Below are 17,266 nucleotides of genomic sequence, written 5' to 3' on the forward strand. Positions count from 1 at the left end.
ATCATGTCTTCTACTGGAGTCTTAGCAGAACAGATAGACAAATAAATCTGTATGATATAATATAGTAGAAACCATGATAAGTGAATACAAATACATACAGTCCATTAAAACACAGAAAAGAGAAATAATTCCCTAAGGAGAGAAGTATCTTAAAGAAGGGGAATTGAGCTAAGCCTTTAAACAACAAGGTGGAAAAATGGCTACTTTGTGTTTATATATGCCAGAAAGCATGCTTTATTTACTTGTAGTGCTCAGCACAAAACAAATATAAGATCCAGAAGTCTAAAGATTGGGAACTAGATCCCACATGCATGCCACAACTAAGAGTTTGCATGCCACAACTAAGAGTTCGCATGCCACAACTAAGAGTTCGCATGCCACAACTAAGAGTTCGCATGCCACAACTAAGAGTTCGCATGCCACAACTAAGAAGCCTGCGTGGGCAACTAGGGAGCCTGCCTGCTGCAGCTAAGGAGTCCACCTGCCACAACTAAGATCCGGTGCAAATTAATTAATTAATTAAAAAATCTCTATTAGCTATACAGTATATAAACATAGCACTACATTACTATAGTGCTTGTAAAGGACATGGAAGAGAACATGGTGAACCCCAAATGTAGGATTTTCCTGTGGGCCCTGGGCAAAGATTGGGTAGTTGGGTGGGGAACTTCCTGTACCAGAGGGACAAACTATGGGCACAGATGGCCTTCTGGGTCATCGTGAGCTGCCAGTGCTGTAAGGAGGTCATGGTCATCCTGGGCCTGGTGCCCGCATCACGGCGGGCCTCAGAAGCCTATCCAAAGGTCTGAGTCCACCATCCCCAGGCCCGGCCTCTTGTAACCCCACTGTTCCCTCTGTGGCTTGCACCCTCACCACAGCTATTGATGCCACCATACCTGCCCCTTGCCTACTTCATCTAAGTGCCCTTCCCTCAACCCTGAGGGGTATCGCCCTCTCTCCCAAGCTTGTCTCTCAGTGACTGAAGATCTCTGGGGTGGGGACTTCCTCATCATCCTGTCCCCCACCCCAGCTGCAACTGGAGCCAGGCACCTACACCCTCCACATTCCCCCCCCCAAAGTCTCTCAATGTTCCAAGGCTCAGAAACTCACAGGGCGAGGAGCAGCCTGCCTGCTTGCCTGCTGACCCAATGCTCTACTGGGTATGTCCCCCCACCCCCTGACTCCTGCCTCAGGTGGCAGCTCCTGTCTTGCAGTTTCTCTGTGACACTCCCCTTTCCTCCTCTTTTTCCGGAACCAAGCCTGCCCTGCAGGTTGCCTTAACTGATCTTGATTTCTTCCATCTTGTAAATCCCTAGAAGGTGCTACTTGCTGGCATTTGAAAAATAAACACACCACTAGGTTATTAACACACTTTTTTTTCTAGTGTGATTTTTACAAGACTGCATTTTAAAGAGTCTATGTAAAAGCAATGCATGTGCCTAATTATTAGTAACAAATGCCATGTACTTAGCAAATTGAAAATGCAATGATTTCTTAGACTTCTAAATGCTAATGAATTAACCGAAAAATCCAGAGCTGAGTTCCTTGTTGCTCCTTCTATACATTTTATAGAATTCTATTGTAGAGTACCAATCAATTGAGAAAGCAATTCAAGTCAGAAGTGCTAGCTTATTCATAGGAACATTATTAAATCAATTAACCTAGTAATGGCATCTGCCAGTTCATTTTCAAGAAAGGTTCAGTAGCAATAAAATTAAACTACAGTCATAAATTTTCCTCTTTTCTAGGTATTGAAGGAAGAAAAAGACTAAAAATGGTTTTTAATTTTGTCTTTAACATTAATCAGATTGCTTTAAGAAGCTCAGAAACGGGTTATGCAATCAAATGAGAAATCTATTCTGAAGCATGTCCCAGTAAGTGAAAATTATTTTTATGTAACTTTTTTAATTGCTGAAAGTGCAGTTACCTTCACACATTTACCCTCTGTTTAGGGACAACATGAAATAAGTCCACGCTGCTACATTTTACATCATGGTTCTTCTGCTTGATTTTCCCTCACCAGTTTATCTCCAGTACTCTAAACGGTCCCAGTTACTCTTAGGAAGATGTAACAGAATAGAGAATGTTGGAAAACAGTGCATTAAGAATGAAAAACTAAACTTTCAGATGAATTTACTTATGATTTAATGAATCTGACCCTGAACTAGTTAGAAAATGTGAAATACTTAAGAAATAGTTAAAACATAGTCTTCCCTTAGGAAAAATTGGCATTCCTTCTGATGAGTCAAGAGCATAAGTTAAAATCACTAGAAAAATAATGAATTTTTGTTATAGTTGTGTGGGAAAATATAGGTTCCCTGTGTACTTAGAAAGCTAAAGTATAGTCCATAATGGACTATTAAAAAAAAGATAATTTCAGATGTTCGCAAAATAAGAAGGGAAGAAAAAGAATAAAACCAATTGGTTAATGATGTGAAAAATCAACATTTCATTAAAGAATGTTTGCCTCATGATATTTGAAGTATATTCAGACAGCATTTTTTTTTAATGTAGAAAGAAATCAAAGGAGCAGCTTATGTTGTTGTTTTTTAAAAGAAAATTAGCTGTGTTTTTTTGCCTTTAATGAAACTGCTTCCAACAACTTTGAAGTAAAATTAAAAATAAAATTGTATGTATCCCAATTTAAAGGTAACTTGCATATAGAACTTTTTACCATGCTGGCAGTAGCAATAAGTTTGGATAAAATGTAAAATTTGTACTTCATACTGAATGAAGGAAAAATCAATCTTATTTCAGTTCTCTTGTTGATTATATAAATGGCACTGCAAATCAGTAACATGTCAAAGATAGAAATTTCACATTTCAAATTGCTATAAAATCTTATTTTCAATGGGCTTCTTTTCCAAAAGATGTTTTTAATATTTATATGATCATAAGAAAAATCACTGGTCAATTTCACCTGTTGCATCTTTAATCATTTCTTTTCTATTGCTTGAGTTTTGTTGTCTTATGTTTGGGCTTGCTACATTTTTGCCATACATATTCTGTGCTAATTAGACATTTTAAAAATATTACTGAATCAAATGTTATTCCAGATGAGGTTATGATTTATTAAATTGGTGCTACTGGAATATCTAAAAAGGTACTAAATCATTAAATAACCTGGTCTTCTAGCTTTAATATTCTGGATGACCATGCTTGGGAGATACTGAATGTCATTGTTTGAGATATTCCAAATTATTTGAAATGTTTCATATGAGAGGTCTAATAGCTTTGCAGCACTCATGTTCCCACTGCAATCTGTGAAAGAAAACCAAGCTCTACTCTTTCAGTTAAAACCAATTTAATCCTTTAAATTAAAGAGCTATGTCCAACTTTATGGCAGCTGAGAAGTCAGGAAACATGAAGTTTTGGAACTCTATCTCAGGATATGATTTTAAAAGGAAAAAGTTGATAAAATACCATTTGTGTAATTTATTTAATCTCCCATAACCATTTTTCAAGGGCATGCAAAAATGGCAAGAATAGGAATTTCAACATTTATTGTTTGCTTCAAGCCAAGCAAAATGATAAAATAAATTGCCTAAGAAATCCAAAATTTCTCTCTAGTTCCAGAAGTTGCATAAGGCATTTCTTCATCAAAACTCAAACACTCAAATTAAAATATATGTTACTCAGAAAGCAGTGGTCTTTTCAAAATTCTGAAACTTGATAATATCTTATAATGTAGTATACACCACTTCCTACCATTTGATAAGATTATACCCCCTCTAAGACAAATCTCAAGATATGTCAAGGGATACATTTTTATTTATTTATCCATACAGGCAGCATTCATTAAGAACCAATGGAAACTCAGGCATTGTCCTAGGTTCTGGGGAAGATAAAAAGAAATAACAAAATATTGTCCATTATCTGAGAACTCACTCACTGGGCAGAGAGAGACAGATGTGCAAACAGTACTGGCCCTACTATATATAAAATTAAATATTGAAACACAATGTAGTACAGAATAGAGATAAGTACAGCATGCTTTGTGAATGCCAAGGAAAGAGTAATTAATTTTGTTAGATGGAGCAATGGAAGCCTTAAAGTTAGAAGGGACGTTTGAGCTGGACCTTGAGAGATAAATAGGATTTTATGAATCAGAAAAGAGGCAACCATTATAGGCAGCTGAATCTATTTACACAGACACAGAAAACAAAGAGCTTTTCTGATTTGTAAAAGATCATCAGTGGCGTTAAAGTAGAGGCTGTATTTGAAGGAGACTGTTGACAGGTAATACTGGAAAAGGAGAAGGGTCATACAAAGAAAGAACATGGGGAGACCATCAAGATGGCGAAGGAGTAAGACGTGGAGATCACCTTTCTCCCCACAGATACATCAGAAATACATCTACATGTGGAACAACACCTACAGGACACCAACTGAATGCTGGCAGAAGACCTCACACTTCCCAGAAGGTAAGAAACAACCCACGTACATGGGTAGGGCAAAAGAAAAAAGAAAAAAAAAAAGACAAAAGAATAGGGATGGGACCTGCCCCTTGGGGAGGGAGCTTTGAAGGAGGAAAAGGGTCCACACTCTAGGAAGCCTCTTCACTGGTGGATACGGGAGGTGGGCAGGGGGAAACTTCGGAGCCACGGAGGAGAGCACAGCAACAGGGGTGCAGAGGGCAAAGCGGAGAGATTCCCGCACAGAGGATCAGTGCCGACCAGCACTCACCAGCCTGAGGGGCTTGTCGGCTTCCCCATCAGGGCGGGTGGGGCTGAGACCTGAGGTTCCAGCTTTGGAGGTCAGATCCCAGGGAGAAGACTGGGGTAGGCTGTGTGAACACAGCCTGACGGGGGCTAGTGCATGACAGCTAGCTAGGAGGGAGACTGGGGAAAAGTCTGGAACTGCCAGAGGGGCAAGACACCATTGTTTCAGGGTGCATGAGGGGAGGGGATTCAGAGCACCGCCTAAACGAGCTCCAGAGATGGGTGCAAGCTGTGGCTATCAGCACGGACCCCAGAGACAGGCATGAAATGCTAAGGCTGCTGCCACCACCAAGAAGCCTGTGTGCAAGCACAGGTCACTATCCACACCTCCCCTCCCAGGAGCCTGTGCAGCCCGCCACTGCCAGGGTCCCGTGATCCAGGGACAACTTCCCCGGGAGAACACACGGCAAACCTCAGGCTGTTGCAACATCACGCTGGCCTCTGTTGCCGCAGGCTCGCCCCACATTCCGTACCCCTCCCTCCTCCCAGTGTGAGTGAGCCAGAGCTCCCTAATCAGCTACTACTTTAACCCCCTACTGTCTGGGTGAAGAACAGACACTCTCAGGTGACCTACATGCAGAGACGGGGTCAAATCTAAAGCTGAACCCCAGGAGCTGTGTGAACAAAGAAGAGAAAGGGAATTTCTTGCAGGAGCCTCAGGAGCAGAGGATTAAACCTCCACAGTCAACCTGATGTACCTGCATCTGTGGAATACCTGAATAGACAACGAATCATCCCAAAACTGAGGCGGTGATTTGGGGAGCAACTTGGGGTTTGCTTTCTGCATCTAATTTGTTTCTGGTTTTATGTTTATCTTAGTTTAGTATTTAGAGTTTATTATCATTGGTAGATTTATTTATTAATTTGGTTACTCTCTTCCTCCTTTTTTTTTATATTTAGAGATATATATATGTATATATTTTTCCTTTTTCTCTTTTTGTGAGGGTATATGTGTATGCTTCTTTGTGTGATTTTGTCTGTACAGCTTTGCTTTTACCATTTGTCCTAGAGCCCTGTCTATCGGTTTTTTTTTTTTTTTAAGTATAGCTTTTAGCACTTGTTATCATTGATGGATTTGTTTTCTGGTTGGGTTGCTCTCTTCTTTCTTTCTTTCTTTTTGTTTTTTTCTTTTTTTTACTACTTTTTAATTTTTTATTGAAAATTATTTCTTTTATTTTTTATTTTAATAACTATTTTATTTTATTCTTCCTTTTTTTCCCCTTTTTCTTCTGAGCCGTGTGGCTGACAGGGTCTTCATGCTCCAGCCAGGTGTCAGGCCTGTGCCTCTGAGGTGGGAGAGCCAAGTTCAGAACATTGGTCTGCCAGAGATCTCCCGGTTCCCCATGATATCAAACAGTGAAAGCTCACCCAGAGATCTCCATCTCAACGCTAACACCAGCTCCACTCAATGACAAGCAAGCTACAGTGCTGAACACCCTATGCAACTAGCAAGACAGGAACACAACCCCACCCATTAGCAGAAAGGCTGCCTAAAATTATAATAAGGTGACAGACACCCCAAAACACACCACCAGATGCGGTCCTGCCCACCAGAAAGAAAAGATTCAGCCTCATCCACCAGAACACAGGCACTAGTCCCCTCCACCAGGAAGCCTAAACAACCCACTGAGCCAACCTTAGCCACTGGGGGCAGACACCAAAAACAATGGGAACTACGAACCTACAACCTGTGAAAAGGAGACCACAAACACAGTAAGTTAAGCAAAATGAGAAGACAGAGGAACACACAGCAAATGAAGGAGCAATGTAAAAACCCATCAGACCTAAAAAATGAAGAGGAAATAGGCAGTCTACCTGAAAAAGAATTCTGAGTAATGATAGGAAAGATGATCCAAAATTGTAGAAGTAGCATGGAGAAAATACAAGAAACGTTTAACAAGGACCTAGAAGAACTAAAGAGCAAACAGACAATGATGAACAACACAACAAATGAAATAAAAATTCTCTACAAGGAATCAATAGTAGAATAACTGTGGCAGAGGAATGGATAAGTGACCTGGAAGATAAAATAGTGGAAATAACTACTGCAGAGCAGAATAAAGAAAAAAGAATGAAAAGAATTGAGGACAGTCTTAGAAACCTCTGGGACAATATTAAACACACCAACATTTGAATTATAGGGGTCCCAGAAGAAGAAGAGAAAAAGAAAGGGACTGAGAAAGTATCTGAAGAGATTATAGTGCAAAACTTTCCCTAATATGGGAAAGGAAATAGTCAATCAAGTCAAGGAAGCACAGAGAGTCCCATACAGGATAAATCCAAAGAGAAACACGCCAAGACACATATTAATCAAACTATCAAAAATTAAAAAATAGATAAATAAATATTAAAAGCAGCAAGGGAAAAGCAAAAAATTACATACAAGGGAATCCCCATAAGGTTAACAGCTGATCTTTCAGCAGAAGCTCCCCAAGCCAGAAGGGAGTGGCAGGACCTATTTAAAGTGATGAAAGGGAAAAAGCTACAACCAAGATTACTCTACCCAGCAAGGATCTCATTCAGATTCGACGGAGAAATTAAAACCTTTAGAGAAAAGCAAAAGCTAAGAGAATTCAGTACCACCAAACCAGCTTTACAACAAATGCTAAAGGAAATTCTCTAGGCAGGAAACACAAGAGAAGGAAAAGATCTACAATAAGAAACCCAAAACAATTAAGAAAATGGTAATAGGAACATACATACTGATAATTACCTTAAATGTAAATGGATTAAATGCTCCAACCAAAAGACATAGACTGGCTAAATGGATTAAAAAAAAGACCCATATATATGCTGTCTACAAGAGACCCACTTCATACCTAGGGACACATACAGACTGAAAGTAAGGGGATGGAAAAAGATATTCCATGCAAAAGGACATCAAAAGAAAGCTGGAGTAGCAATTCTCATATCAGACAAAATAGACTTTAAAATAAAGACTATTACAAGAGAAAAAGGACACTACATAATGATCAAGGGATCAATCCAAGAAGAAGATATAACAATTGTAAATATTTATGCACCCAACATAGGAGCACCTCAATACATAAGGCAAATGCTAACAGCCATAAAAGGGGAAACTGACAGTAACACAATCATAGTAGCGGACTTTAACACCCCACTTTCACCAATGGACAGATCATCCAAAATGAAAATAACTAAGGAAACACAAGCTTTAAATGATACATTAAACAAGATGGACTTAATTGATATTTATAGGACATTCCACCAAAAACAACAGAATATACTTTCTTCTCAAGTGCTCATGGAACATTCTGCAGGAAAGATCATATCTTGGGCCACAAATCAAACCTTGGTACATTTGGGAAAATTGAAATCATATCAAGTATCTTTTCTGACCACAACACTATGAAACTAGATATCAATTACAGGAAAAAAAATCTGTAAAAAATACAAACACATGGAGGCTAAACAATACACTACTAAATAACCAAGAGATCACTGAAGAGGAAATCAAAAATACCTAGAAACATATGACAATGAAAACATGATGACCCAAAACCTATGGGATGCAGCAGAAGCACTTCTAAGAGGGAAGTTTATAGCAATACAATCCTACCTCAAGAAACAAGAAACATCTCAAATAAACAACCTAAACTTACACCTAAAGCAATTAGAGAAATAAGAACAAAAGAACCCAAAATTAGCAGAAGGAAAGAAATCATATAGATCAGATCAGAAATAAATGAAAAAGAAATGAAGGAAACAACAGCAAAGATCAATAAAACTAAAAGCTGGTTCTTTGAGAAGATAAACAAAATTGATAAACCATTAGCCAGACCCATCAAGAAAAAAAGGGAGAAGACTCAAATCAATAGAATTGGAAATGAAAAAGAAGAAGTAACAACTGACACTGCAGAAATACAAAGGATCATGAGAGATTACTACAAGCAACTATATGCCAATAAAATGGAAAACCTGGAAGAAATGGACAAATTCTTAGAAAAGCACAACCTTCTGATACTGAATCAGGAAGAATTAGAAAATATAAACAGACCAATCACAAGCACTGAAATTGAGACTGTGATTAAAAATCTTCCAACAAACAAAAGCCCAGGACCAGACGGCTTCACAGGCATATTCTATTAAACATTTAGAGAAGAGCTAACACCTATCCTTCTCAAACTCTTCCAAATTATAGCAGAGGGAGGAACACTCCCAAACTCATTCTACGAGGCCACCATCACCCTGATACCAAAACCAGACAAAGATGTCACAAAGAAAGAAAACTACAGGCCAATATCACTGATGAACATAGATGCAAAACTCCTCAACAAAATACTAGCAAACAGAATCCAACAGCACATTAAAAGGATCATACACCATGATCAAGTGGGGTTTATCCCAGGAATGCAAGAATTCTTCAATATATGCAAATCAATCAATGTGATAAACCGTATTATGAGATTAAAGGAGAAAAACCATATGATCATCTCAATAGATGCAGAAAAACTTTTGAAAAAATTCAACACCCATTTATGATTAAAAACCCTCCAGAAGGTAGGCATAGAGGGAATAACCCTCTTAGGGAGGCATGAATATGCAACGGAGAAAAGACAGCCTCTTCAATGAGTGGTGCTGGGAAAACTGGACAGCTACATGTAAAAGAATGAAGTTAGAACACTCCCTTACACCATACACAAAAATAAACTCAAAATGGATTAAAGAACTAAATGTAAGGCCAGACAGTATAAAACTCTTAGAGGAAAACATAGGCAGAACACTCTATGACATAAATCACAGCAAGACCCTTTTTGACCCACATCCTAGAGAAAGGGAAATAAAAACAAAAATAAACAAATGGGACCTAATGAAACTTAAAAGCTTTTGCACAGCAAAGGAAACCATAAACAAGCTGAAAAGACAACCGTCAGAATGGGAGAAAATATTTGCAAGTAAAGCAACTGACAAAGAATTCATCCCCAAAATTTACCAGGAGCTCATGCAGCTCAATATCAAAAAAACAAACAACCCAATCCAAAAATGGGCAGAAGACCTAAACACACATTTCTCCAAAGAAGATATACAGATTGCCAAAAAGCACATGAAAGGATGCTCAGCATCACTAATCATTAGAGAAATGCAAATCAAAACTACAATGAGGTATCATCTCACACCAGTCAGAATGGCCATCATCAAAAAATCTACAAACAATAAATGCTGGAGAGGGTGTGGAGAAAGGGAACCGTCTTGCACTGTTGTTGGGAATGTAAATTGATACAGCCACTATGGAGAACAGTATGGAGGTTCCTTAAAAAACTAAAAATAGAACTACCATACGACCCAGCAATGCCACTACTGGGCATATACCCTGAGAAAACTGTAATTCCAAAAAGAGTCATGTACCACAATGTTCATTGCAGCTCTATTTACAATAGGCAGGATATGGAAGCAACCTAAGTGTCTATCGACAGATGAATTGGTAAAGAAGATGTGGAACATATATACAATGGAATATTACTCAGCCATAAAAAGAAATGAAATTGAGTTATTTGTAGTGAGGTGGATGGACCTAGAGTCTGTCATACAGAGTGAAGTAAGTCAGAAAGAGAAAAACAAATACCGTATGCTAACACATATATATGGAATCTAAGAAAAAAAAAATGTTCTGAAGAACCTAGGGGCAGAACAGGAATAAAGACGCAGACGTAGAGAATGGACTTGAGGACACAGGCAGGGGGAAGGGTAAGCTGGGACAAAGTGAGAGAGTGGCATGGACATATATACACTACCAAATGTAAAATAGATTGCTAGTGGGAAGCAGCTGCATAGTACAGGGAGATCAGCTCGGTGCTTTGTGACCACCTAGAGGAGTGGGATAGGGAGGGTGGGAGGGAGACGTAAGAGGGAGGTGATATGGGGATATATGTGTATGTATAGCTGATTTACTTTGTTATAAAGCAGAAACTAACACACCATTGTAAAGCAATTATACTCCAATAAAGATGTTAAAAAAAAAAAAGAGCGCATATACCAAGTTAAGGGGTTTGCAATTTATTTGATCAATGGTGACTGAATGAGGGTCTTAAGCCTAAAACTTGTATAATAAAATTTATGTTTTAGAAAAATCATTCTCAGAAGAACATAGAGAGAAAACTGACATGGCAGAAATGGCTTATAAATGGGGCAGATAAAAGGTGGCACCAAACAATATACACAATTCTGAATGTTAGTACAGTAAGGATGGAGAGACAAACATGAACTCAAGTGTTTCTTCGGAAAATGGATGGTTTATGACACTGAAAACAAAGAAGAAACACACAGAGACAGGAATATTATAGAAAATGGAGGAGAGGAAGTATAGTGAGATTAGTTTTGGATACCTTTAAGCTTAAATTGTCTTAGAGAGACATAAAAGTTATCCAGTAGTTCAAAGGTCAGCAAACATTTTCTGTAAAGGACCAGACAGTAAATATTTTTGGTTTTGTGAGACATATATAACTCTGGCATTCTGTCATGAAAGTAGTCATTGATGATAAATATATGAATGAGTGACTGCGCTCCAATAAGATTTATTTACAAGACCAGGCCCTTTGGCCATTGTTTGCCAAACCCTTCTGTAAAGTGTTGAAAATATCTGACTGTTGCAAAAATGCCATTGTTTTAGGTGGGTTCCCTCCAAACAGATGCTAGGAAAGGTGTGCGTGCAGGGGGTTTATTGAGGAAAGCATGACAAATTTAAAGAAGTAAGGAATGTAGGTTTGAGTAGAAGTAGTATTTGAAACTGTGGTGTGCTGGTAACAGTTTAACAAGTTCTCCAGAAAAAAAAAATCCTTGATTTGTAGCATTTGCTGATTTCCGTGATGTATTTAATTCCTTCAAACTACTGGCATAAACTCACTAAATGGGGAATTGGGAATGATGCACAAAATTCCCTCTCGGCAGCCATTTGGAGCTGGCCCCAGCACACCATTGAACTGAACTATAATGCAGGTGCAGCGGAGGCCTCAGCTGATCCCACACAGCATTCTGGAGCTCAGATTCTCTCCAGTTAGACCAAATTGAAACAAGAGGGCTAAGCCTTTATACCGCTATAGTCACTGGAGTTGAGCTGCCCAAGGAGAGGGCAAAAAAAAAATCCCTTTAGCTAAGGACAATTCCTGGAAAGGAGTCAGCCGTGCAGCTCAAGAATGGAGTGTATCAACTCTGTGAAGACTATCTGGGATGGACACCACAACATTGATAGACTACCAGCTAGGAGGCTATGTTTACATGAAATTATATTTTATTCAAGTTTTTCACAATATTTAGCTTCCCAAAAGAGTAGCAACTCTCGTAGCGATTATACCTGTCATGAACCTGCCATATCACAAAATATCTTCTAAAAATGTCCATTGATTGTTTTATTAGCCAAATTGACTTGCTTTGCTAGATAAAATAATTGGGAAGTGAATAAATGAAGCAATTCCTATGCCATTTGGTACCATCAATGATAATACCAAAATTAACAGTCTCAACCATCATAGCTTTCTTCCTTTGCTTAATTCAGTATGTTTCTTCTCATTAAGAGTCAACTTTAATTATAACAATGGGATGAGCATCTGCAGACAGACAGACCCACATTTGAAAAATGGTTCAACATCTTATTTTATAACTGACAAAATATCTTAACCTCTCTGAGACTCATTTTCCAAATCTATACTTTGAAAATAACATCTATTTTGTTAATGTTTGATTTGATATTATATGTAATATGTACTTTAAACGTTGCCTATTATCATTTTCCATGTGCTCAGTCTGTTAATAATAACAATAATAATAATAACAAAATTCATGAATTATATCTCTTCCTCTACCTGCTGTCTTATTTTTTGTCCCTTCTTTCACAGGCAACTTTCTCAAAACTGGTGTCTACAACCAGTGCGTCTCATACTTTAACATGCTTGGCAATCACCTGGATGTCTTGTTAAAATGCATATTCTGATGCAGTAGTTGTGAGGAGGTGCCTGAGATTCTACATTTCTAACGAGCTCCTTGGTAGGGCTGATGCCATTGGACCATAAACCACTGTTTGAATAGCAAGGATCTGTTCCTTACTCCTCTGATACCCTGACACAGGGCTCAGATAATAGAACAGCATTCACACCACTTGACTGCATAGCTCTAGTGATCACTTTATAGTCAAATCTAATGCATACATGTTGGTCCCTAACTTTGTTGAACTCTCAGCAGCCCTCGATATTGCCAACAGTGTTGATGGAGCTATTATCAGTCCTAAGTAGATAAATACCACCTCATCCCCAGGACTCCACAGCAGCTAGTGAAACCATGACTAGTTGGTTTCACTGCAATTTAGGAGATTTTGATCTTATCCCTATGAAACCATAGAGTCATGTATATTCTTTCTTATCCCTTTACATGGTTAATCTCTTCATTCTTTAGCACAAAATTCAGACTCAGCCCTTCTGAGAAATATCCCATTTATAAGAAAATGGAGAAATTGTGAAATTAAAAGAGCAAACCAAAAAAAAAAAAAAATTCTTACATTTTAAACCAGAAAACCATATATATGCTCTTTTTATTAAAGCATATTTTGTTTCATTTTTTTCGAGAAAAATGTGAATCGTGAGTTAGCTAGTGCAATGTCAAGTAAATTCAAGACACTGACATGTTCTATTAATCTGAGCAGATTGATGCCCACACTGATCTTTAAAAAGGGGAAAGAGTATTGTTACACCAAAGCAACAAGCACAGTTGCTCCTTCTCCTCACATACCACATACACACACACACACACACACACACACCCCACACACAACACACATTATTCAGCTTAAAAGTTCCAAGTGTTTATATACTACTATGAGGACATAAAAGGGGGATAGAATAAGGGTAACACAAGGGCTTCCCTGGTGGTGCAGTGATTAAGAATCCGCCTGCCAAAGCAGGGGACACAGGTTCGAGCCCTGGTCCGGGAAGATCCCACATGCCGCAGAGCAACTAAGCCCGTGCGTCACAACTAGTGAGCCTGTGCTCTAGAGACCGCGAGCCACAACTACTGAGCCTGCGCACCTAGAGCCCGTGCTCCGCAACAAGGGAAGCCACCGCAGTGGGAAGCCCGCGCACCGCAGCGAAGAGTAGCCCCTGCTCGCCGCAACTAGAGAAAGCCCCCGCACAGCAACGAAGACCCAACGCAGCCAAAAATAAATAAATATTTTTTTTAAAAAAAGGGTAACACAAAACCCACACCACATAAGATTAGTAGATCAGTTATTTCAGTGTTCAAGAAAAGGATTTGAGGTAGATTTCAAAGTGAAATTTTCAAATGGGCTATGAATTGGTAGGAGAAAACTAAAATTTAGATTGAGTTTATGATCCAATTAGACGAGTATACAGGATCTTGCTGTAACTGACGTGATCATGGAATAGATACAGCCTAGATACAAACATAGCAGCAGACATCAGATCCATTCTATGTTTCAGGAAACTGAGGCATGAACAAGTTAAACAACGTACCCAACATTACATAGCAAGTAAGTGATGACGCTAGATTCCCATGCAGGCAATATTATTCTGTACCCTTCCCTTTTAATTCTTAAATTATATTCCAGGCACCCTTCTTGGAATTGAGAGCATACAAGACATAGCAAAACATTTATGAGTCTCTGCTCTCATGAAATTTACAAATCTTTTATTTGGATGTGACCTTTTTTTTGGTGAGATTTGGAAAGAACTAAATTAAATATATAAAAGAAGGCTGCTAGCAGTGTGAAGCTGGGCACATTTTAGTGACATCTATTTGTCCCAAATCCAAGTGTACATTGATGGAATTAGAATCAACCTGAATCGCCAGATTATAGTTTAAGTACCCTGTACACATAAACCACACGTATAAACATACATTCATACAAATGTACAAGGGGATACATTCTAAATAAGTAGAGTCTCTTTCCCAAAATCATAAATATTCAAAAAAGATGTTTAAAAGGTTTAATATTTAAAATGGCTACTCAGAAGCCATTAGTTGTAAGAATGACGTTTATAAGATATTACTCTGAGCACTTCATTACTTTGGCCACATCCTGAAGCAATCTTTAATAATTTCTTTAATGGAATGAGCAGATCAGAGCTATAATGAACCTCTTTAACTTTTTTTTAATGGATATTTTATTAGTTAAAATAGATATTTGCTTCTCTCTGTTTGAACCTCTTATAAAAATCCCACATCAGGCGCACTGGATATTAAAAAATAAAAACAGAAACCAGCTCGCTTTATTTTGATCAATCAGATCTAAATATATTTTTGAGTCAGTCAAACCTAAGATGTTTTTGAGGACCCAACACACAGAGAATGCAGAGCTAAAATAACTTCAAAATTCTAATACATTTTTTTCTTCCACAATGAGGCTTGGACATCTATAATAATTATAAATATCATATCAATCTCTTTTGGTTCTACTGGACGCCAAGTGACATGATGAGATCACCACTAGTGGATCCAGAGCAAAGCATGCATAGGGGCATCACTGTGCCTTCATCCAAGAACAGGAATCCTGAGCTGACCCTTTTGTCTAAAATTTCTGCTAGAAATTAATGAATTCACTGTTGTCAATCAAGTGGTGGGGCATATTTACTGAGTCAGTAAATTAGACCCATAAGCAGTGTGGTAGACTTTTTATAGTCTGGAAACTATTGCAGAAAATGGAACAAAAAGATTTATAGCTATTAGGCTGGCACAGTCTTTGGAGTAGGGTGGCAAAAAAAATAATGAAGAAGTTTTCAGATTGAAAGTGTAAAAGTGATAAGTAAGCAAGTCCTGAATTTAATTTTTACAGATGTTCTAGCCATACGTAAAAAACAAAACCTCTATAACACAGTCACCTTCAAAAACAACCACTTTCCTCTTCATAACTGCATATATATGTTACTTATGTATATAAAGCTAAATAAACAAAAGCAAATTAGAGCATGTGATAAAAAATTATTATAGACACCTTCTTTATATAGCTTTATGTAAGTTTGCAACATGATTATATTAAATTTCTTCTTTTGATTACTAAATGTGAGGAGGGTAGTTAGGAAAGGGAGGGAAAGACATATGCAGTTTTGTAGAGTTGACTTTTTTTTCAAACTGTTTACAAGCTCTAATTTTTGGAATGCAAGGACATTTTCAGATACAACATAGAACTGGAATGCAATAAATGCTCAATGAGAACAATTCTCAGTTAATGGTCCAGTCTTAGTGAATTGTGTTTTTATGATACAGCACTTCAAATCCTTTTAGCAAAAGGTGGAATATAAACGTAGAAGTAAATAAAAGAAACTGAAACACCATAACACTGGTTTGTATTCCTTATGTAAAGTAATAGTGAATTCACTCCTTGCAAGAAAACAAACAAATCTCACCTAGCTAACTTCTACATCTTATTATTGAGTCCTAGCTGCCCCTGCCTCTGAACGCTCCTCCTCCCAGTATAATGTTTTCTGCCCCACCTTGGCTTCCCTCACCATGCTAAAATGCCAAATAATCCATAGAAATTACATAATAAAAGTCTGTTTTGGGGGTAAAGGGGGGAAATCTAATAACAAATTCTATTTTGACTTTAAGCAATAGGAGGAGAATAAAAGTGCTATTATCCAAATCCAGAGGGCTTGGGAATTGGTAGACTAATTAATATCCACTTTAAGTTGTGGACCAAAAAAGTGACACATTCCTAATTTAAATATTTTATTTTGACTTAAATTTGAAAGTATATATTTGTTTGCTAAACTTTTGATATAGGGCCAAAGCATTTTTTGGGTGTAGATTTGATTGGAGTTTAGAATCACCTATTTTGAATAAACCATGCCCCAAAGTTAACGTGAGCTTAGAATTTCTCAAACTGTATCAAGAACACAGCAAAAGTATGGGTAGAATGTTTTTTTAAAAAAGATTTGTATCCCAGTCTTTTAGAGTTGACTTGCTCACATCCAATTCCACAGCATTTTTTAAAATATTTTTCTTTCCTTCTTGAGTCTTTCCGCAGTATTCAATTTAGATTTCATGACAACAGAAATTGTTCTTATTTCTGCATTCATACTCCATTGGCTTATGTAATAGGTATTTGAATTTAATGATTCAACTTAGGGAAAATCGATTGGCACAGCAGGGAAAAAACAAGGCTGACTCTAGTTTAGCATTGAACTCAAACAGCAGCAGCAGGAGTAGGTAGGGTCCTAGACAGGGGCCTACTAGCAGTGAGCACTCAGCCATGATTACAATGAGAGGTTGGTATGTTTTTCAAAGGGAATGGAGAATGTTGGTTCACCTGGTGAATCTGTAAAGTGCAGACAGCTTAGTAGGGCTTCCAATATATGTATGATTAGGATACAGTGGTGCCTCGTGAAATACAAGGTCAGGGGTACAGCTGTGACTCAGAAGTCAGAACCATTGACTACAAGAAGCACTGGAGGAAACCCAGGAAGCACCTGGTAGGAGAGGAGTGTCGTGGCCACAGATAGCTCCTGTGTAGTATTAATGTAGTATGACTTACGTATATCTTAGCACAGATGAAATTTCTGCCCTTTAAATTTCTTTACACGTTA

At 38.0% G+C, this 17,266-nt stretch overlaps 1 pseudogene; it reads left to right on the forward strand.

Moving 5' to 3' along the window:
• Positions 1-588: 588 nt before the first annotated feature.
• Positions 589-1,144, forward strand: LOC118895303 (annotated as a pseudogene).
• Positions 1,145-17,266: the final 16,122 nt, after the last annotated feature.

This window comes from Balaenoptera musculus, chromosome 5 (assembly GCF_009873245.2).
Source record: "Balaenoptera musculus isolate JJ_BM4_2016_0621 chromosome 5, mBalMus1.pri.v3, whole genome shotgun sequence".
Lineage (NCBI taxonomy): Eukaryota > Metazoa > Chordata > Mammalia > Artiodactyla > Balaenopteridae > Balaenoptera > Balaenoptera musculus.